Source organism: Sceloporus occidentalis, unplaced genomic scaffold (genome assembly GCF_023333645.1).
Source record: "Sceloporus occidentalis isolate IW3139 unplaced genomic scaffold, rSceOcc1.0.p SCAF_9, whole genome shotgun sequence".
NCBI lineage: Eukaryota > Metazoa > Chordata > Lepidosauria > Squamata > Phrynosomatidae > Sceloporus > Sceloporus occidentalis.
The window spans coordinates 15,866,680-15,889,686 of record NW_028316989.1 but is presented as its reverse complement, the minus strand read 5'-3'; positions in this window follow the sequence as shown (position 1 = coordinate 15,889,686).

The window sequence follows — 23,007 nt, the reverse complement described above, 5'->3', positions numbered from 1 at the left end:
GGAGGAGGGGTTGGGACTGTGTGTGTGTGTGTGTGTGTGTGCAAGGAGGAGAAATAGAAGATCAAAGTGATTTCTTTTCTGGGGGGGGGGGGTTGTCTTTCTTTCCTTTTCTGAAGGGAAGACAAACCAGGGAAGGCTTGTGTCAAAAGCTGGGTGCAGAGGGATGGAGGAGGATAGAGGAAAGGGAGACCGCCTTAAGGGTTTCTATGAGTTAGGTGTGTGGATTTGGGGGGGGGGGTGAGAAAAGGGGGGAGAGGGGAGTCTTTCCCCACTCCCCCCCCTTTGCATTTCTCTGCCTGTTGCCAGCCTTCTTTTGCAGTCTCTTGCAAGAGGAGGATTTGTTCCAGGTCCCCTTCTTCTTATTCTTCTTCTGCTTCTTCCTCCTACTCCTCTTCCTCACCCCCCCCCCCAAGAAATGGAGGCTAGACAGAAGAAGAGAGGTTTTTTTTTGGAGGGGGCAGCCCCAGATCTCTTCTCCCCCATCCTTCTGCCCTTCCCCATCTCAAACTGGAGCTACCTCTTGTTCAAACTGGCCTTGAGCCTGAACTTCGAGGGCCCTTCAACCCAACTGGAAAAGCAAGAAATAAGGTTGGGGGGGGGGGGTTGAACTGAGAATTTTCCAACCTCCTCTTTTTCAAACTCTAGGCCCATTATATATCTTTAAACTATAATAGATGGGTTGGTGGCCTCCCTACACTCACACTCATTGGGGCTTCAAAACCCATAGGTAGTAGGGTTTGGGTTATTGTTTAAATTAGTATTATTATTGGGGTGGTTCCATTCTTAGATTCACTCCTCAGTCCAGAAAAATGCCAAATCCTCCTATTCTTCCCCCCTCCCCTGGCTTCTAAAATTTTGCTCTCCTTTTGTTGGAAGATTGGACCCATCCTCGCCACCTCCAAAGGGTGAGTTTCAAACCGCTTTTCCCTCCCACTCCAGAATATTGGATGATGGCTTTAAATTTTTCCACAAAGAGGACTTTCCTGAAGGCAGATTATTTATATTATTATTATTATTATTATTATTATTATTATTATTGGGGAGAATGGGGGAAGAAGGAGGAGATATGATGCCCTATTCTTGCATGCTTGAATACTTTTGCTGCAGAATGTCTCTGCTTAGGCGATGGGAAATGGCAACAGAAAACTGCAGAATTGTTGGGAAATGTCATGCTATTTGAACAATGTGTCTCTCTCTGTGTGTAGGATTGTCACTGAATGCTTTAAAAGATTTGGCGTTATTCACTTTCTCTTTTTTATACCAACTGTTTGAATGCATCCACTTTTCTCTTCCTCCTTCAGAAACCATGCAATTTTTCACCTAGGTTTTTCAAGCTTTGGTTTTCTAACTTTCTTGGCACCATTTTATCTTATTGTGTTGCATTTGCTTGATACTGTCTGGTACTTTTTCCTTTTGACACATGCCTCCCCTTCTTCCTCACCCCCCCCTTTTTTTTTTCCAAATGTTGGTTAGGTTTATTTAGCATTTGCAGACTACAGATAGAGAAATAGATAGAGAAATAAATAAATATAGCCCTGATCTCGGTGGCATGGGAGAAACCCGTGGATTGCGCCCCTCTCTGTCCCTGAGACCCTAACTTGTGACGTTTAGTTTTTAAGTCCACGGGTTAGGCTCTTGGGAGCTGTGAGTTGTGCCTCTGCATCTTTCTTGAGTCTGATGGTGAATAAGAGGAACTTGGAAAAAGATAAACTTGCTTTCAGGTAGGGCTTGTTGTTGCAATGCCATCATCTCCGATCCCTGTCCGTTACCCCACCCACCCCCCAAAATCTGGGGGGTTTATAACCTTGACTTAGGATGTGCATGTGAATGAAATTAGCTGGACCATTCTTTTTGTGGGTGCCCAGCATACAGCTCAAGATGTTTTCCCCTATACAAGTTATAGGGACTTCTGTGAATGCAGAGATGCAGCCGTAGGCATCTATCTGGGTGAATGTCAGTCAGTACAGAAAGCCAGGCTGTGCGCTCTTTTCCAGCAGAGTCTTTCTCCTGACTCTGTACGATATATATATATTGTTCATTGGATTCCTCTCTATGATATATATCTTTAAATGCCCCTTATATAATATATATCAGAAGATGCCAGCACACACACCTCTCTGTGGTTTAACACTCTAGTTATATTTCATCTCTCTCCCCTCCCCCCCCCCCCCCCAAATTTGGTATTCAGATGTAAGGTGTTCTAACATGGGTCTGTAAGCAAATGTTGGCGGCAAAGGTTTCAGACTGTTTAGGTTGGTGAAGGTTGGCAATCTGTATGGGCCTGTTAGGAAAAGCCTCTTCCTCACCCACCCCAGCACTTTTTGAGAGCAGCACACAGTACCCTCAGAGCGTAATAGAAACAGCTCAGTACCTTGGTGCTTGACCTCAGTCTATCTCTCTGCTGAAATCCCAGCATGCCACCAGCTTCCAAGTTTAAAAACCGAATACTCTCTCTTAGATGGGGGAGACACAGTGGATAGCAGGGACTGTGTGTCTTAGTTTCCCCACCCAGCCTACTCCCCCCACCTTGGCATGTGTTGTCTTTATTTTTTCATGTTTATTTTATTCTAGTCTAAATAAACAGAATACAACTTTGGGTAGCAAAGGACTGTTCTTCCTTGCATGCATCAAGTTCTCTCCAAGCCTGGCCTTAAGACCAAAGTTAGTTATTTATATATGTTTGCAAAATGTTCAGTTGACCCCGCCTCTCTCTCTCTCTCTATATATATATATATACACATCTGAAATTGTTTTTGCATATATATTAAGCATAGGAGGACTGGTATCATGTTCATCATGGCTGCTGTTGTACTCCTTGATGTGCTCTTCACTGAGCCATTTAGAACAAAGTTATGACTGTACCATCGGATGATCTCTTACAGTTTAGTTTAATGTGGACAGATCCAGGAGCAGATGTGGGCAAGACATATTTGTCAAGCTAGAGATGCAATCCGATATACTCGGCCTGTCAAAATAAATGGAGTGTTAGGAAATAATGCAAAGTATCAGGCTGTAATAATTCAACCTGATACATGGTTACTTGGATGTAGGTCCCACTGAATTCTCTGTGTAAAGATGCAGAGGACTGGAGTACATGTCTGATAGATCAAGCTGTATTGTTGGGAAAGGTATTTTCACAATTCTTTGTTCATTTCCCAGCTTTAACTTGTCCTCAAAATTCAAAGCAAAATATTTTATCCATTAAATGATAGCAGCATCGCCAGTCTACCATTTAATGCCGATAAATGTCTCTTTATTGATCTTAGACTTCATGGACACATCCCCAATGTGATTTTTGTAATGCTCATTCTATCCTTTTAAATGCAACATCCCCAAGCATGCTAAAATTTCCCAAATCTTTTCCTGCATGGCTAAGAAAATTGAAGCCAGGTGTGCTTTCTTTGTTTTGCTTTGCTGCGATACAACAGCACGGATTTGAAACATTTATTTCTTTGCTCTCTCTTTTCTTTTCTTAAAGAAAAGAAAAGCTGAGACAAAACTGTTTTGCACCACTTCAGTAGTCAACTGCGTCGATGCCTTTGTGTGCAGAAAATTTCACAAAATCTCCCAGGACAGGTGCAACTGTCTCGAAATTGAAGGGTTTAGTTTAAATAAAATTAAAACAAGAGGAGGCTGTTGCTCCTGCTATTTGTCTGAGGCCAAGCCATGTTGCAGCTACAAATCAGATTGTGCTTTGGTCTATCAACCTAGGTATGGAATTGATCTCCTTTTGCACCTCTATCCCTTAAGGGGTAATGGGAGATCTGTCAATGCTTATGGATGTGCGCTGGGGAATAGATTCCACAGGGAAACAAGGTGCAGGTCAAGAATGTATAAGAATGCAGTTTTGCCTTCCTTCTGTAATACAGACAGGTTGTTCCTCCTTCCCTCCCTCCCTTCTTCCCTCCTCCCAGAAACACATCACTGAAGTTCAGTGAAATGAATAACATAATTGGGAGTTGGTTCAATCACTACCAGTCTAGACTAGCCCAGACACATCAATTAGAGGGGGCTGTCTTTTTTTTTAAAGGGAACGCACACTCAAAACAAGCTGGCCCTTATCGATACTGATCTTTCCGCACGCCCCCCCCCCCCTGTACAAAATCTTAGCTTGGCCATACAGAAGAGCAGAGGTAGAGATCACACACCCACACATGCACACATGCACACAGGTCATTAAGAAAGCCAGGAGTTTGAGAGAGGAGAAAAGGAAGGAATACTGTAATCACGAGAATATAATGCACACCCTTCTCTCTCCTGCCTCCCCCTCTTCCCCATCTTTCATGTTCCCCCCTTTCCTTCCAAAATGTATGGGAACCTATAGAGATGAGGAGTGGGGGGTGTTTTTTCAGCTGGCTTGCAATTTGGGCTGTGGAAGAGGTAAAGGTAGTGCTGGAATTTAATTGCATTATAAATGTATCCAGTTGGAAGAATTTCTGGGTAATCAACCAGGAATCCATCTGAATAATCAGAAGCAGGTTTCCTGGAGCTCCTGCTAACAAATCATGCCCCCTCTCCCTTCCTTTCCCTCTTCCCCTCCTCTGTAACACATTAGATTGCAAACTTCTGATAGCAGGCTTATAAAACCTAGACTGTAACTTGGGCTGGTGTGTCGTTCCTCCAGACTTTTGGGGGGAGCAAGATTTTTTTTAAAAGTTAACCAAAAAAAATTGGGGGGCCGACTGAAAAAGTAGCCACCAAACTTTATCTTCATTTCTTTGGAGAAGGAGATGTTCATTTTTGTTAGACTGAATCAGGGAGCAAAGCTAAACTTTCAAGTTCTAGATTAGCTTGGATTGCAGTATATCTGATCTCTCACAATGGAAAGGTAGCTTAGCATGTCACCCAGCTATTCTGCTTTAAAATGGCCAGTATCCTTAAAATCTCACATGTTCTCATTTTTCATCTTTGCTTTGCATGTGTGTGCACATACACACACACTTTCTTTTAAAAGAACATCGTGCCCTAGTTAACTTTCGCAGTGTTTATTTATTTATTCAACTGGTATATGTGTGTGTGTATATATATAATATTGTCATATATATATATATATATATATATATATATATATATATATATATATATAATATTGGGATATTTCAAGAGTATTCGCTTCTCTCGGACCGTTACAGCCTATTCTTTCAAAGTTCTTTGTTCCACTTGTATTTCAAGAGCTTTTGAATGCAGGTGGTAGAGCAGCATTTAAAAAGCTAAAATGGAGCACAGCCTCTCTATCTTTCCCTTTCCAATTCCTTCCTGGGCATTCAAGTATTTTCTTGGTCCCATTACCAATTAGATGGCTGCCATACAATTAAAGGGCTGGTGCTGATGAGATGATTGATTTCTTCCTTATTGATTTCTAATTTTAAGCTCTTTTCATGTTCGAAACCCTTGCCAAGCACAAAACAAAACACAGCTTTTTCTTGGGCGAGGGAGGAATGAAGGTCCATTTGGGTCTGTCTGGAGGAGAGGGGGTTCAGTCTCAAAGTCACCATTTTTAAAAGTATCAGCCGTTGTTGAGTTTTTAAATGCATGGCTTGGATTTAATTCTTCGTCTTGTCTTTCAAAACTGGCCACGTTCCATTCTCTTAATGTCTCGCGCAGATATGTTTGACCCTACTGCACAGTTGTGTGCATATTTCCCCTCTCTATTAATTTTTGGGGGGGGAGGGTGATATTTTCCCTTAAAACTGAACCCGTTTGTCCGGTTCCGGTCCAGATCTGGTGATTCTGGGTTCTCCTTGCAGAAGCTTCTGCATGGAAGGTAGACATAATAACTAAGGTGGAATATAGAAAGCAACCAGAGGCAGGACGTAGCGCTATTTCTATATAGCGGTGCCGATAAGATTTGCAATAGAAGTCCCTATATTAACAGTTTTGTTCTCTGATTTGTGCTGGTCTTTTCACCCCATGGCTCAGAGCAAGGGGAAAAAAACCCATCCTGGGTCCTTTACTCTAGAGAACACACACATTGTTTCAATAATCCAGGCAATAAATGCTAATTAGTAATGCTCAAGGACCCTATCAGTCAGAGTAATTATCATAATTTACCTCTTTCTTGTTAAATGCATTCCTTGCTAATTTACATTTTTTAGAGAAACAGTTGAGACTGTTGCTTCTTCCTTACTGAAGTTCTTAATTTTGCCAGATTGTATTTGCAAACCTTTCGATCCAGATTTCTGACTGTAGTGATTTCCCCCCAGCAACCATCTCCCCTTGCAAATTTATGCTATCTAATTATTATTATTATTTTAAAGCTATATTTTCTCACTTTTCTCCTGTGCTCTCCCCCTCTCCACAAAAGAAACTCTTGCTGGGAAGAACAAAGGAAGGCACTCACTATAAAGGCATCATTAAGAATGGACACTAACAACAGATAAAGTGTGTGATATGGCTATGCATTTCATGTTGCAAAAAGTTGAGATAATTAAATAGTGCATTTGTATTCATAGCTAATTAGCAGCCACAAAAGTTGCATCCTCCAGAAACCATGAGGAAAATAGATCTCATAAAATTAAGCCCTGAAAACTGTCTCTCTCCAAGGATCACATCTTTTGTCAGCCCTTTACATTTGCAGATGACAAAAAAAATAAATAAAAATCTGTTTTAGATTAGTAGGATTCATGGGCTTATCAGTTCTTTATCTACCACAAAATGATTAGCAATTTGCAAAATTTGTGTGAGGGATTTACATATATTGCAGGTAGAAGTTCCCAGTGTTAATCAATGCTATTACTCAACAAAACATAGATTAAGAAAATGTGGTCCACAATCATTGATCTCCTCCTTTTTGCACCATTGCAAAAAATAGAGAGACAGTGTGTGACGTTATCGTTAATTTGCTGGTGATTCCACATCTGCATGGCTTTGATTTATAGTTTGGGCATGTCCCCTGGAGTTTGCTTCTGATCTTCTGCCATGGTTCATTGGGAAATGACTTCTTTCCCATATCCGCCATCCCCTGCTCTCCCTCCCACCAACTCCATTTTTGGATTAGAAAACAAACATGTCTGCCAACTGGGAGGAGCAGTCTGGGAGACCACCATTCCCCCCCCCCTTCCGATTACATCTTTAATTTGGAATCCAATTATAGCCATGGATTCCCACCTCATTGTCAGAGATGTAATTGAGGAAGCCCTCTGCTGTGCTCTATGGCATCCCTTAAAGTTGCTGGTAATCTTCCACTGGAGGGAACAAGATCAGAGTGGGACTCACAGTCATGGCGGGGAAAGGGGGAGGAGAAGATGAGGAGGTTCTTTTTCTCCTTCAAGGGCATGGGTCTGTAAGCAGGCGCCATGGTCTGTGCATCACAGACAGGAGCACAATAGGAGCAGTCTGCCTTTGGTTCCTCCTGCAAAAGAGCAGATACCACAAAGAAGCACCTGCACAGTGCAAGGATGCTACTGCGGAGCACCGCCCTTCCCAAAGCAATGAACAATATCACCACACGCTGCTGAGTATACATGAAACTGTACTGTTAGATGCCTCACAAAGGTGCATATTGTTTTTATGTATAGATCTACACACATTACCTATGCTGACTCATCTTTGATGATGCACTGCTTGCATTTATGGTAATTAAAAGTGACTCATTCAGACAAGAAATTCAGCAATACCAGGAATGGCATTCTGCTTTCTTGATACCTGCCATCCAGAGATCAAATTTCCAGTGCCACTTGCCCAAAATGGAGCATCTTTGGGGGCTTCAAACGATCCAAAACAAAATTTGGACACCCTTCTGAGCTTTTGGAATAAATTAGATTGCATTTGCCTCTCCAATAAAGTAGATATCAAGGATGATATGACCCTATTGTGGAGGGTACTAGTCTGTTTTTTAATTTTTCTTGTTTCATGACAATGTTTTGAGACACCATTCCTGTAGGTTCAAACCTCACTGTGTCAGGTGCTATATAAATAGTCTTGAAAGTAGAAAATGTCAAAGAACTGATATATAGAAAAGAAGCTGAGGGTGATTATCAAAAAGGCAGAGGATGATGGCAACAGATTTTGTCTCAACTCATAGTATGGAAAAAAGTAATTCATGTGGGCTATATAATTGGTTGGATGGTTTTATATGCCCCAGGAGTGAGACACTGCATCAGGGGCCAATTTTTATCCCTTTTCAACTTGGTGAGTCACATAAATATGTCTTTTTTCTCAATCAGAAGTGATGTGATAGCATTTCCAGTTTTGTTCTCAGCTGATTCGGGGCATTCTTTTGTGGTGACGGTGGGCATGACTGAGGGTTAAGGAGGTTGAAGGAAACAAAGCTGCAGGGTTTGGGAGTGAGTGTTGCATAGTTTAGACATCTCTTTTACCTTTAAATTTCCAGTTTTTAAAAATAAAAATGAGTGTATCCCAGTTGCAAAAAAATGACATTGGGCCATACACAGCTCATAGCATTTTCCCCATCCCAATGGATGCCTCTTTGTTTCTGTGAACTAGTTGCTGGCCTTTCCAACTGTTCTCTGCAACTGTGTTCATTCACAAGTGTGGATGGTCTTTCTCTGAAAGACCTTGGGAGAGACACAAAATATACAACATGATAGGGCTCTATAGATTTTGTCCAGAAGGCATACTGGCATGGATTAGACATGCCCAAGAAACAGAACTGGAAAGGAGTCTCAGCTAGCCAAGTTCATGAGACTGGGGCTAAAAGTCCCTGAGTAGACTCATCTAGTCAGGGTGGCATAACAGCTTGTTGATCAACCTCTTGTGTGTCTAACAAAGACCAATGAGTTAAAACTTGCTATCAGACAAAAGCTGCCTTTGGCCCTTCATAAATGTGGAAGAGAATATACATTTAATTTGGGGGTTCAGAGCCTGGTGAATAATTGGCTGCCTCATAAGGTGCATTGCTGGTGTTTTCAGTTGTATAGGAGCATGGTTAATGAGAGAAGTGGTTCTGTTTGAATGGAACAATGGTCAAGGATGGGGGAGTCCTTATGTGGATATTGAAGTAGTGATGATCTGGTTCTCCTTTCATTTATTTTTTAAAGTCATTGTGATGCTGTCGACGAGACACCTGTTACTTGCTATAAGCCTGGTGCATTTGATGGCTTCCCTGTAGCCCTTTGTTCTGCAGTATCACCCTTCCATGTTGACTTGTATTTGCTACAAAGAACTCCAATGTATGCAACTTACACCTTCCCTCCATTCCCCCTCCCCTTTACAAAATGAACAATTGATGCCCATGATTTTTCATTGCCATGGTTTTTGTTGCTTTGCTTTTAATGGCAGAAGAGGAGGGGGGGGGAACTCAGTGGAGACAGAACTATGCACCTGCATGTTCCTGATAATGTTTGGAAGCCATGAAGTGGTGTCCAGAAGAAAATGTACATTTTCCCTTCCTTGTGACGGGTTTAAAATAGTTAAGATTCATCAGAAATAGGCAGAACCTTTGAACGTGGGAGCATTGAACATCTTGCTGGTGTTATCACTGCTGAGTATAACACCGCAGACCAGACCAGCACCCATTGTCTACTAGTGTAGCAGATCAGCAACCCTTGTCTTTGCTGACAACTTAGAAAATGAAGCAGATCAAAAGCTAGTTGGCGATGATGGGAATGAGGACATTTTCATATTCACAAAGAGACAGCTCACAATGAATGTACAGGGGAATGAAGGATCTAGCCAAAATGCTACTTATGCAGGTTAACCAGGAAATGTTTTGAGATAGCTAAAATGTTGGACCTCCCAAATCAGCTGAAAATTGGACTGTGTCAAATTTGGAGGTGGTTGTTTCTTTCCTCTGTTTTCCTGTTTGCTTCTTGTTTGTCTTGTTTTTGCGAGAAAACTGCTATTCAAAGACAAATCATTCTTTACAAATGATGGCACTTTCTCCAGCAAACAATGAATACAGAACGCCATCCCTCCTCTTTCTTTGGCATGTACTTTGCCAGGAAGTGGAGGGAGGGGAGAGATCCTGATTTCACTACACATCACCTTGTTAAAAGTGGTAACAAATTGCAGTTTTGAAGGAGGTCATCAGCATCAAGTTCTTGACAGCATACTTTCTCATTTTTTGAAACAGATGAATGCTTTCACCCCTCTGTATGTGCCCCCCCCCCCAAAAAAAAAGATTTGCAAGATAAAGTGGTTTTGTTTGCAGGGAAATGAAAGTTTTATAAAATTGGCCCAAGCTTGTCAATAAAGATTTGTTCATTATAAAATTTTTATTTTATTGTCATTTGGAACCAGGGTTTTCTTAACCTGGTTTGGAAGTGAGATGTGTGTGTATATGTGATTCCCCCATCATTGTTAGACCCTCTTTTATCTTTCCCAAACATTTTCCCTTAGATATTTCGCTCCACATTTGTCAGCATAGCACAGTGGTTCAGTTTTTGGAGTATGACTTTGAAGACCAAGATTCAATTGAAACTCACTGGGTGACTTTGGACAAGTCACATGCTCTCAGCCTCTGGAGCAGGCAATGACAAACCTCCTCTGAACAATTCTTGCCTAGACAACCTGACAATATGTTCATGTTAGGGTCACCATACCTTGGAAATGACTTGAAGGCATGCAAAAACAGCAATGGGAAAATTTCAGTAACAATTTAGATAGGTGCACAACCATCCCACTCTGGAGAATACTCTCCAGTTTTATTATTTCTCTTGAAATTTTCACATGTTTTGCCTCCTGAACTCTAAAACTCTCTCCATGTTTTGTTTACAGCAAAAGTGCACTTGGCCTTGGCAGTTGACTTGGTTGTTCCCAAGAATATAACCAGCTAATGACCAAGGGATTTGGGAACTCCTAGATTAAGGATGAAACTGATGGTAACTCTAGTCAGATGCAAACTAAGACTATAAAGATCATTGAATTGGGGCAGTAAGATGAACATGGCCTGACCCCCTAGATCTTGAGATAGTGGTTGGGTGGCTTTTTATATAAATAAATATATAAAGGATGTAGAGATAGAATGGTTGTGGGGAGAGCTTATTTTGGATCACATTGGGCCCAAACAGACAGGCCCAAATAAAGCTGCTTCAGGTCACTTCGGAAGTATGCTGTTTAAATGATGCATGCATCCTAAGAGGCAGGAAGCTGCGCCAAAGCCATGGTCCAGTCCTAAGGACTGGAGCGCAGCTTCAGCGCAACTTCTGGCCTCTTAAGATGTGTGTATCATTTAAAAAGCATACCACCAAAGTGACCCAAAGCAGCTTTATTTGGGCCTGTCTGTTCAGGCCCATCCTCTTGCAATCAGACTTAAGCAAGTTTTTTTTGATGTACTTTTTTTATTACTTGTATGCTCACTTTTCTACAGAGGGATTTGTGATGGCTTCCGAAGCAACCAGTCTCTTATCCAGGTTCTTCCAGGGCCAAATATCTGTAGCTTGAGGAATGGAACTGCGTTGTGTGCTATTTCCTTGCCGTCACCTGGATTAGGAGCTTTATAGTGGGCGTTTTGAAGCAAAGATGATAAAGTGAATTCTGTGTAGCACCAAGTGCCTGAAATGGATACAGCAATCTGGATTTTTATACAAGTAGCACCTGCAGTTTTAAGATGGTTGCAAAAAACAGACTCCCCTGCCTCACCTCCCACTACAAGCTCAAAATTAAAGACATATTCCTGGTTCCGTTTGCATTAGAAATTCAGTCTGATGGTGTCTTAATTCTGTAAGATTCTGGTGTTCTGCAATCTAAGTTAGAAGCTGTTTTGGAGGAAAATCCGGTAGGACGCTTCCCTGGGCAAGAAACCCCCATTGGAATGAACAGCATGAAATAACATTGCAATGAATTGTGTGTCCTTAAGTATCAAGTTTTCTTTCTCATATGAGAAGAACTGAATACTTCCGAAGTTCTTTTTATCAGACAGACTGAGTCTCAAGACAAGGATCAGCAAGTGTAACCCTCTGGGACTGTAGAAATAATGCAGTTTGAAACCACTTTAAGTGCTGTAGTGCCATCCTATGGAATCCTGGAATATGTGGATTTACAAGCTCTTTAGTCTTCTCTGCCAGAGCATGTGAATACCTTACATAACTAGAAATCCCAGGATTCTATTGGATGGCGCCATGGCAGTTAAAGTGGTGTCAAACTTCATTATTTCTACAGTGGCAACAAACCCTGATTTAGCCCTCTGAAGGTACACTATGACATTTTCCTGGTTGCCATCCTGACCCAAATGACAAAAGGGGGGCTTGGAGAGTAATCAATGGTCTCTTTCACACTACACAAATGCAACACTTTGATCTCACTTCAACTTCCCTGGGTCCAACCTATGGAATCCTGGGGTTTGTAGTTTGCTGAGGCACAAGAGCAGCTGTTTGGCAGCACTCTAAGTGCCTCTGCAAACTGCAAATCCACAAGACAGAGTAATGGAAGTTAAAGGGGTAGCAAAGTGCTATACCTGTGTAGTGTGAAAGAAACTTGTGTCAACTGGACTTGATGCAGGTCATTGGAGAGAAATTTGGGATTGAGCCAACATTCCCTCCTGAAGTAGTACTCAAATAAAAACTAGTTTATGGGTGCCACCATAATTGATTTAAACAAGAAATACTCTGGCTCACCTATATACATACAGGACTGAACTAGCGTAGTTTTGCCTTCTGAGCCATGCTTGCTACAGGTCTACAAGTCTCTTCTTTTTTTCTTCTCATGTTCCAAGGCCCAGAAACTTAACAAACTAAGTTTTGAGGTCTGCAGAAAGTGGCACAGGTATCTGCAATGGGAGGTGTTTTCCAATAGGTTTCCATGGGAGGTGTTTCCTCACCGGGGATTTGAAGTGACACTACAAGCACATCATGTCCCCAAACTTTCAAGTCGAAGTCAACAGGAATGCTCGCAAAGGATCAACATCAGAGGTGTAGCTATTAAGCCACCCAAATAAGAACCTCTCCCCCATGAAATTTTCCTTCACTCTCCAGGTTTCCAGCAATGCAATAGCTTCAAACTTCAATTGGACATTTAGAAATACAGATCAGGCAGCCAAAGAAAAGAGGCGGCCAAATCTACCAAGGGAATGTGCACAAATCAAATGGAAGACTTCTAGGTGTGAACAGTTTTCAATATCTCTCTTTCACAGTGGTAGAAATTTGGGACTGGAGGAAAATTTCCTGGAGGGGGTAGCATTTCTATTTGGAAGGACAATGCCCTCATTTCTCACAGATCTGTGGCTCAACCCTTGCGCCATTTTTTTTATGGGGCAAGTGAAGGAGCAAAGTATTCAGGTATCCTTAGTCAGTTGCAGACCGGAATGTTGAAGACATGAGTAGGGAAAAAGAGCAGTCCCAGGAGGTGTTAGTTTCTAGTATTAATCTGCAGTATCTCCTTTAAAATCATACCAGGGCCAAACAGCAGAAACAGGTTTTCAAGTGTGAGATTTGGTTCATTGCTTTTGAGTGCTTTACGCAGGAGTGCATTTGCATTTGAGATTTAATGCTGGTACTTTTACACGTGTTCCAGCTATGTTTGGAATAGACATGGACACACTTTCATGGGCAGTTCCTATTTCTTTAAAAGATGGTATCAAACGTATTCAACCTTGGCTTTATCTTTCTTCTTACCTGAACCAGTCTGAAGAAGCAAGACACCAGACACATGCAGCTTCCACATATTGGGGGATGGAGCAGAATTGTCTCACCTGGAATACTGTGTCTGGTTCTGGCCATTACAGTTCTAGAAAGCTATTGACAGTCTAGAACATGTTCAGAGTAAGTTCACCTAAACATTACAAGGAACCTGTTGCCCTTATGAGCTGCTTGATAGTGGGATAGACTGTTTAGGTGGGTGGTGGACTCTCTTTTTCAACAGAGGTTGAATGGCCATTTTACATGGGTCCTTTCATTGTGTATTCCTGCATGGCAGGGGCTGATCTCCAAGTCCATTGTGGTCCCTTTCACCTCTATGATTCCAGGTTAAATACTCCCCCTCAAGAGGGGAAATGGCTTTACTTTTTTAAAAACAAATAAAACAAATTATCTGTTTTAATATTGTAATAGTTTGATTCCATTTTAATTTTCACTTTTGTAAGTTTTTAATTGCATTGTGTTTTTGAGAAAAAATCGGGGTACAAATAAATATAATAATAATAATTTTAAAGGACTGTATGTGCCATGAAAAGCCTGTACCTTCTAGAAAGGACTTTTGCCATTTCATTCTACTTATTATAATCCAATCCAAGCTAATTTACTTGGAGCATGCAAGGACCAATCCTTAAACATGGGCTATTCTCTCTCTTCCTTGGCTAAAATGAAAGACAATCATGGCAGCATCTTTCTGGGTCTTGCTGTTGACTTTTCCTATTCCTTTATAGTCCAAGAATGCTGAAGCATCTCCCCTATTGCCATAGAGTGGGTTCATCCTGTTCATTGTTGTTGATTAATGAATGGACTGGTGCAACCATTTCCAAATGTCCATCTCCTTAGGGGACCTTGCATTGCTTGACTCCACTTGGCCTTACTATGTTCTCCTTGTCTGTTGCTATCCTTTATTACATGCCTAGGATAAGAGTGAACTTGTTTGTTTTTGTCAGTGTCATGAGGACCGGGGCCTTGGCCAAGTTCTTCTCTGCTTCTTTGACCATGAAGGCTGTTGTCAGCTGCTGCCAAGTGCAAGAACTTGTGTTGACCACACCTCCTTGACACTTGGCTGTCTTCTGTAACTTAGCTTGGTCTTTTACTGTAAGGATATCAAATGCAGCTAGAAGTGCTTCATTGACTCTTTTTCATATATACCTATCTTCTTTTGGTGTTGGATTGCAGGCTCTGCTCCTGGTTTCCAATGTGTGTTTCCAGTTCCCCTGTTTACTGGTTGCCTTCTGCCCTTGGCTTTCAGTGATATCCTTCTGGCCCGTCCTATTGACCTAATCCTGGTGGCTGTCTCCCTTGGATTCCTGTTTCTTGGTCTGTCTGCCTGCCTGTCCCAACTTTCCTATCCTAGACTTGCCTTTTTCTCCCTTGATCCCGGCAAAAGTCTGACAGTTTTTGTGTGCTTGACTGGGGCTTCTACTCAGATGCCTCAAAGTCTTGGCAATGACTGGGGTTTACCTTTTGCTTTCATTCATCTTCTATACTGTATAATTGGAAGCTCACCCTGACTGATGACCCTGATATTCCTCAGTCATTTTAGATATTCCTCACTCATTCAGTGGTAGCTCTAGTAACTGTGCTCTCTTTTTGTGGCACATAAATTAATCTGGATGATCTAAATAACTTAGCAATTTTTTAATTTTATCTTTAGTTCTGATTTAGCTGAGCTTAAAGTATAGCCGTGTTAGCCTGTAAAATCAGTATGTAAAGAGATCTTGTAGCACCCTTGAGACTAACTGAAAGAAAGAAGTTGGCAGCATGAGCTTTCATTGACTTAAGTCTACTTCCTCAGATGCATTTGAGGAAGGAGACTTAAGTTGATGAAAGCTCATGCTGCCAACTTTTTTCTTTCAGTTAGTCGCAAAGGTGCTACAAGATCTCTTTACATATGAACCTAAGTTTGTATTCATGCTCCCATCCAGGTCTATGTGTCAAGTGTGGCTCACTTTACGTCTCCAGATTTCTTCCATGGTTTGCTTATAAATGTGTCTTGATTTGACCTTACCAAGTGGTGTCTATGAAGTGGGATGTTCAAAAAGAGATTCCATAATAACAGAAGAGGGAATCTTCTCAATCAGACCAAAGATCCATAGAGTCCAGCCTCCTGCTCCCAAAAGTGGCCAGTCAGATGTTTCCAAGCGGCTCATTGGCAGAACATTTGAAACAATAGCCCTTTCCAAATATAGCATGACCCCTATATTCACACAGGGTACATTCCCAGGTTTACCACAAATAGGGAAAATCACAGATAATAGCAAACCCTCTATTTCTGGTAGATGTTGATCACAGAGTTGTATTGGAGGGCATCCAAATGTCTAGAGACACTATTTTTTTCCAGATACTGGTAAGTGAAACCACAGGTACTGGTTTTGCAAATATGGGGATTGTATTGTACCCCATACTCTACCTCTGAAGTAGAAGTATTTAGCAACATACTGCCTCTGAAGGTGCAAATTCCATTTACTTGTGACACAGAGGAAAAAAAATATCAAGGAATTTGTTGAATCCAGAATTAGTTCACTTGTAAGACAAAGACCAAGCTCTCTCACCATTTTTTCCTCTTTCCTCTAACCTAGGGCAGGTTCTAGTCTAGTATTGATAGAGTACCTAGCAAATAGTTCGGGAGCTCCTAATACTGTATTTTTGTAGAGGTTACACCAGGGTAAAATTCATCCATCCCTGCCCAATAGAGATGATGGAGACTCTCAACTCAACTGCTCAGGTGCTCCCTTCAGATGATCTAACACAGTGATGGCGAACCTATGGCACACGTGCCAGAGGTGCTACTCAGAGCCCTCTCTGTGGGCACATGTGCCGTGACCCCAGCACAGAGTTTGCCAGAGTTTGTTACTACAAAGCCAGAGGGACATGGCACTTTACAATTAATAAGTGGGTTTTGGGTTGCAGTTTGGGCACTCGGCCTCTAAAAGGTTCACAATCACTGATCTAACACTCTCCAGTCTGGCCGACTCCATAGACACAACCTTATGGCAGAAGTGCCATCCAATTTTGTGTGAGCGTAGCATTACTTGTGTTTTGCATTTCTTTTGAATTGTCTGAGGGTGCTAATAGCGAAACCTATCCACATGAATTTTCACCCCAAGTCAGCTTCTTTTTACAACACAGCTGTATCCATGAGAATACTCTGTGTGTTTGTGTTTTAAGAGCATCTGAACTGTCCCTGAGCTTCCATAATGATGTGGATATAAATAGATCAGAATCAAGAGCATCCACTCTCCTCCTACATAGCTACCTCACAGTTCAAGCTTCTCATGAGAAGATGGAAAATGCACAAAGGAAATATGAGTTTGTGGACACATTTGGCTTAATATTACATATTCTGAGAACAACTGCTCCCCAACAACTCAAGTGGGGGCATTTCTCAGTTCCACCAAGTCTTGAGGTCCTTGCACTGAACTTATTTGGGATCAAACCTGGGATTTTTCACCCAACGCATGGGCTCTTTCATCGAGAGATGGCCCTTACCTAAGCCGTCTGACCAGTCCAGGTGGATGGGAAGGACTAGTGGCCTGATCCAACAGAAGTCTTCTTATGTTCTTCCAAAAATCTGGCCCACCTGTGGCATGGTCAGTTGAGGTCCACATCATGTCTAGTTTCTAGAACCTCTCAGTGGATTTCCTAAGGCATATACCTTCTGGAAACCAGGCAGGGTTCCAAAAGTGGAACCCTTGACCATTGGAGATGCCACCCAAACTGGGATATGGTTCATTTTGCAGCAACATTCACTCTCTGTGAAGAGCTTCATTCTCTTCATGTTTCAATCCTTTCCTCTTCCCATTTTGTCCCCTTTTCTTCCAGCCAGCTTCCTCACCTTCTTGCCTCTCCTCTCCCCCACCCTTCGCCTTGCCTATGTGAGTTAATCTGTTGGCTACACTATCCATTCCCCCCCATCTCTCTCTTTTCTTCCTACCCACCCCTTTCCAAACTCCCTTTAGCTTCTGGTTTCATTTCAGATGACAAAATTCAAGGCACACAGCTCGGCTGTCTGGTTACTATGGTAACCACAGCCCTATTATCGTACCTTGTCATTCATCAAGAGAGAATTGTGTTTGACAGAGACTAAAAATGCCTGCAGTCTGGAGTGTGTGTGTGTGTGAGTGTGTTACAGAAAGAGAGAAAGAGCAATTGCATGTATGTATGCACATGTGTGCATGTGCATTTTCCCCAAATATGTGGGTTTTGCGGGTTTTCTTTTCAAAAAAGGATTCTTTAATACATATATTACAGTATCTTTAATGCTATTAAGTTTGGTCACCAATGCACCATGCTTTCACCTTGACTGTGAAGCATTTGTCATGCCTCCTTTGCTTCACTCTCTACCCCTCTGCAAATGAAAAAAATATGATTCATAATCCAAAGGAAGTAGTAAATGAGCAAAAAGACCTGATAAAAAAACAACCCCAACTCCTTCCTTCCTGGTGTTGAATTCAGAAATCCGCTACAGAGAATACTACCTATATCTCTCTCTTTATATCTAGTGCTGCCTTGTACAATAATTCCAGAACGGCGGTGGTAATTAATAGTAATAGCTTTTCAATTAGTTTTATTCCTCTTCATACATCACCCCTTTGGACCGCCACAGACAAAAGCGTTGGAAATGCATTTTGAAAAAATGCAGGACACAAAAAGAGCTGAGGTTGTTCAGTCAAACATACACACAGAGAGACACACACAGAGAGAGCCCACCCATCCACCCTTTTCTGACTTTGGACCAGACCCAAATTCATTGTTCCTGAAAGGCAGGAGAGAAGTAATTGCTTGTCATTATGCACATCCCCAGGTGCAGGAGTCCAAATTAATTCCTGAAATGCACAGCCTTTAAAAAAGAGAAAGAAACCAACCCCACAACCTTCCACATTTGCAACGTTGTGCAGTTAAATCTTTCAACTGTACAGTTTATCGATAATCCATATCAGTTACTGGAGTGGAGGACGCTGCCTTATGCCAAATTGATTGCATTGTTTGTCTGTATCACCCAATGTTGTCTTTTCTGCCAGGTAGAATTTCTCCAGGGCCTCAGGTACAATTCCCCAAATCCCCCATCACTGCAACTATATCATTCTAAAAAAAGAGGCACCAAGAAATGAAACTTATGCATGTCAGGCATACCTTCCAACAGTCCCAATTAATCCTTTGTCTTCCCACTTTTTCAGATGCTTTTAAATGTCCCAGATTGTCTCTCCTCCTCCCACTTTCTCCCTTTGTTCTCTGCTTACTTCAGCTTCTGCAAAAAAATGGTTTGCGCTCAATTCACTCAACAGCAAGGGGAGGAGAAGAGCATAGCAAAATCTTGTCTCTCCCAGTAGGTTCAGGGAAAAGCAAACTGCTGCAGCCTCTCCTAACTTATATGTTCTTCCTCATTCATAACTTTTTCCATCTTGACCACACCCTGATGTTACCTGGCCACACAGGTCCTGGTTTTCATCCGTGAAATCTTGGAGGGTATGATATGATGTTTTGCTCTTATATGTAGAGGAGCATCAAAGTACATGAAACTTTACAGAATAACATAGGCAGAAGAAAAAGATGTGTTATGTTATGAGAGCTTGCGTTATGTGTCATGTGCAACCAGTTTGTTGTTGTTCATTGCCCTCAAGTCAACGTCAACTCATGGAGACCCTGTGGGTGAGATATCTCCAAAACCCACTGTTCTTGATTTCTCTGCTCAGATCCTGCAGACTCAGGCCCATGCCCTCCCTGACTGAGTCTAGCCATCTGGTATGGGGTCTTTCTCTCTTTCTACTGCTTTCTACATTTCCTAGCATCATTATCTTTATTAATGATTCATTTTCACTCATGATGTGGCCAAAGTATGACAGCCTCAATTTAGTCATGTTGGCTTCTAGAGAGAGTTCAGGCTTGATCTGTTCTAGGGTCTATTTGTTTATCTTCTTGGCCATCCATAGTATTCTCAGAACTTTTTTCCAGCACCATATCTCAAACATGTTGACTTTCTTCCTATAAACTTATTTTTACTGTCCAACTCTCACATCTATACATGGCGATGGGGAATACAATGGCTTGGACGATTCTAACTTTCATGCTCAGTTGTATATCTTTATTATTGAGGATCTTGCCTAGTTCTTTCATAGATTCCCTTCCCAATCCTAGTCTTCTTACTTCTTGACCGCAGTCAGCATTCTGATCAATATTTGATCCACAATATGTTTTAATTTTCTTGTTTATGATGAATTCTTGTAGAGCATCTGTGGTCATTATTTTTTGCATCCAGTACATTTTGGGTGTTGGGTTTTTTTTAATATGTGGGTTTGATTTTTATTTAAAGAGGAAAAGTATTTCTGTGACTAGTGTTCTGTGCAAATATCACATAATTTGCCCAGACTGTACAACTGTTCCTGATTATGGGGTGATGCTAAGAAGGTCTTTACTGAGTGGCGTATTACTTGCTTTCCAAGTAAATGTTCTCAGGTTCAAAACCAGCATCGCTAGATAGGGCTGGGGAAGATTCCTGCCAGTCAGAGCAGACAGCCATGGGAAACAGACACCAATGTCCTCACTCAATATTAAAAGTTTGGGAGGAGTTGTAGTTCAGTGGTAGAGCACATACGTTGTCTAAAGAAGGCAACATTCAATGGCTGGCATATCCAGCTAAGTTTGTGAGAAACATATATATATTTGACTACAGCTCCCAAAATCCCCCCAGCTAGTACAACTACTAGATTTTGGAAGGTAGAGTCTTTTAAAAAAAACACACACACAACTTAGCTGATCTCTGTCTTTGATCCTGAAGAGTAGCTGCCAATCAGTGTAGACAAAAGTGAGGTGGATGGATCAACAGTCCGACTCAATATATGGCAGCTTTCTTATGTTTCCTATCAGCTGAGTAAGGGTACCAGAACATCTTCTTGGGCAACTGAAAATCTCTTGTGTCCAGGAGACCTCACAAGCCACCGTTGGAGGAACCTTTGAGTCCCAAAGGTAGTTGTGAACATGTCACATAACAGTTGGTCAGGTCCCAATTTTAATTCAGAAATCCGAACGTGTAGTGCCATTTGTATTCTTAACAGGGCAACAAAATGTATTCGACCACCCCTGTGCAAGAGGCTGAACCTGACATGATTCGACAAGAGAAATCTTTCTTCCTTCTTTATCCTCTATCTGATATTATTCTTTCCTCTATCAACAGCAACAATGTACACTGCAAACACCTCAGGGCAGAGACCAGTCTTCTGTTGTCTGCGCTGTTTTGGAAAGCACAATGGCATTCGGTAGATTTATAACAATAGCAACAAGAAGTTCCTTGCTGTCTGTTTTATGAATGGTGACAATAAAATGACCTGGGGGGGGGCAGGTTTGCAACATTTTGATGATTCATTAACATGCTTATTCCAAGGATTCGTCTGATTTTAATTTATTTTTTTCAATAGCTGGGTTAATTTCCTGTTCCATTCTAGGCCTACCTTTTGATTCCTCCCCACGTCTTCCAGTCCCTCTAACCCCCCGGCTGGTGGTTTTGGTGGATAAAGAAATGAACAGGCAGAAACAATTAAACTAGCAGATATAGTGGAAACCAATACATCTGCCCTTCCACAGAAAATCTAACCCGGGAATGAGTTCCGTCATATACTTTTTCTATCAGCAGTCTGCATTACCCTTGCCATTCTTTCCTGTGGGCTTGAAGAATTTCTTCCTCCCTGAGGACCTCATAAATATACACATGTACTGAAAATATTTTCTCTCTGTGCTGTATTAATGTTACATGGTGTGCGGCTCAGAGAAAGAAAGCTCCACCTCTCCTTCCTTCTCCTCCTCCTCCAGCCAATTTCAGGTCTTGGCTGCAAAATGGCTCCTTAAAGTACCCCTGCCTCCCCACTTCTGCATCCACATCTGTCTAGAATAAAACTGGAATTTCAAACCCAGCCAAGCGGCTTTGTGCAGGATGCAGCTGCATTATGGTCTCTGTGCATTCTGTAGGTTTTGCACCATGAAATGGGTTGGGGTGGTAGTGGAAGAAACCAAAGGCAAACAAAGCAAGTCCTGAGCATTATTATCACCACTTAGGAAAGCAATCGGATTTTTTGTTTGGTGTCATTGCCTGTCTGAGGCTCTGTGCCATTAGACGGAATGGCAGCCAGCATGCTGGTTATAAAAGCACTTTCATGAGGGATGGTTTACTGAGCGTTGCAGAAATATTTAACTCCCTCGCAGCTCAATCCACAACCAAGTGGCAGGGAAGTATGCCTCCTTCTTCAGACTGACTGCTTGCTTGAAGTACAGTTATTTAAATCACAGCATTTTGGCTCTAGTTAGGGAGAGATTGTGCTTAAACTATCCTACCTCCATGAAATCTTTACAGAGATTAACTCATTGAAATATTTATGCTGCTGCTTCCATCTAAGAAATGCCTGGTTTTTGAAGACGTTCTCTCAGCAGGAAGAAAATTGTTAAAATTACTTATTGTTTCCTTTAAGAAGAAACTTAGTGAAATATTGCATCCCTAGTCATGCAGATTATTCAGGCTTACTGACTTCTCTTTTACAATTGCCATAGGATGTCTGAGACCTACATGTACATTTCTAGATTTTTCCAAAACTAGTCATGGTGAAGGTGATGGAGTATAGCAGCACCAACAACCTCTTGTCTGTTCCTTCTGAATTTGCAAACAGTTTGAGGTCAGAGGTTGTTCTGGGTTCCTCAAACAAACCTGCCGCCTAGGATCTGGTGGGTCAGATCATTCCCTTGACCTAAGACTGAACTACCAGTCCTGTCAACTTCATTATCTGAAATGGGAAAGAGGCATACTATTGACTTTGCCTAAAGCAGCCAAAGGCCTGGGGGTCAGCCCAACCACATGTGACCTACTATCCAGCATTTCATGGATGGTATGATCTTGTTATCAAGATGGCTAAAGTTATCAATAAAAAGGAATCCACAAACAAGGAAATGATGCAGCATTTTGCTCTTGTCTGATTCTACTAAGAAGGGCAAGGTTTTGCCCACTTCTTCTTCTCTCACTTCTGCTGAGTTCATGGAGTGCAATCTACGTTTTGCACATTGACCTCAGTTTGCAGCAGTGGAAGTAAACTGAGGACCAAGACAGGAGGTGACAGTAAGAGAAAGAAACAGGGACATTTTAAAAACAGCTGAAAAAATAGGAAGACAGAAGATTAGTTGGGACAGTTGGAGGATATAATGTGATCAATGATCCATTTGTACAAGGTAGGTATTGTTTGATATTGCAGTCCTGCATGAGACAGCTAGGTTTAAGAAATGGTTTAAGAGTTGGAGAACATGGACCAAGGTAGGAGGGAACTGCCAAGTTCAAGGCACAGCACATTGTCAAGTGCTCTCCATATACTCTTTGCAAAAGCAGTTTGGAGGCCTTTCAAGTTTAACTAGCAAAACGTTTTTCAAAGTACAAAATATTTCAGCTGTTTGGGAAAGGGTTTTGCATCCACTGCCCAGCCATTAGTCCTACCTGCCAACATAC